The following is a 1347-nucleotide window of genomic DNA, read 5'->3' on the forward strand; positions in this document are numbered from 1 at the left end:
GTGTTTGTCATGAATGTCCAAGTGTGGTTACTTTATAGTTCAGTCTAGTACAATACAAAACTCGGTGTGTTTGTCATGAATGTCCAAGTGTGGTTACTTTATAGTTCAGTCTAGTACAATACAAAACTCGGTGTGTTTGTCATGAATGTCCAAGTGTGGTTACTTTATAGTTCAGTCTAGTACAATACAAAACTCGGTGTGTTTGTCACGAGTGTCCAAGTGTGGTTACTTCATAGTTTAGTCTAATACAATACAAAACTCGGTGTGTTTGTCATGAATGTCCAAGTGTGGTTACTTTATAGTTCAGTCTAGTACAATACAAAACTCGGTGTGTTTGTAACGAGTGTTCAAGTGTGGTTACTTTATAGTTTAGTCTAATACAATACAAAGCTCGGTGTGTTTGTCATGAATGTCCAAGTGTGGTTACTTTATAGTTCAGTCTAGTACAATACAAAACTCGGTGTGTTTGTAACGAGTGTCCAAGTGTGGTTACTTTATAGTTCAGTCTAGTACAATACAAAACTCGGTGTGTTTGTAACGAGTGTCCAAGTGTGGTTACTTCATAGTTTAGTCTAGTAACATAGATGGAGTTAAAACAAAACTGCTATTGTATAAGATTTGTATTTAGTCCTAACTGAGATGGCGTTGTGTAGATCCGATAGCCAACCAGTCCTTCCATTGGCCTATACTGATGGCACTGTTGGTAAAGTAAGTAAAACACCTTAGTTTATTTTTAGAAGAACAGTTTTTTTTCTTCTTAAGTTCGAATAACTGAAGGCATCTCTTAGGCCATTTAGAACTATTAAGGTTTTAGTTCATTGAGATATGTACGTGTGTTTGATTAACACGAGTTTCGCTGGTGATGACTATCAGTAATAGAAAAAAAACAGATTGTAATAATAGAAATTAGTTAAATAAAAAATTATTTTACGAAATGAACAGTGAAGAAGGACGTTATATTTAAAGAATGTGGTGATAAAATAAGATGAACTTGTTTGCACAACCATTTGTGTAGAACATCGTAACTACTAAGGATAGCCTTAAACAATCAAATATAAAATATTCTAGACCCTATTAAAATTTCTCTGGGGAGGAGAGTAAGGACTTTAGTGGTAGCTAATTTTTGTTAAAACCTGAAAGTTTGGTCCTTTTCTTTTACAAGCAATGTTAGTTCAAATCGATGTGTGGCTAGTACTTACACGCGTCAGTCAAAACAGTTTTATTACTGATTTCTTTAAACGTTTCGGTCAAATTCTTTAGGGAGTAATAATGATATACGATATTCTACTCGGTCAAATTGACTTGTTGTTTTTTTCACTATAATTTTGGTTGATCTTTAGTTAATTG

This window comes from Limulus polyphemus, unplaced genomic scaffold (genome assembly GCF_000517525.1).
Source record: "Limulus polyphemus unplaced genomic scaffold, Limulus_polyphemus-2.1.2 Scaffold7122, whole genome shotgun sequence".
Classification (NCBI taxonomy): Eukaryota; Metazoa; Arthropoda; class Merostomata; order Xiphosura; family Limulidae; genus Limulus; species Limulus polyphemus.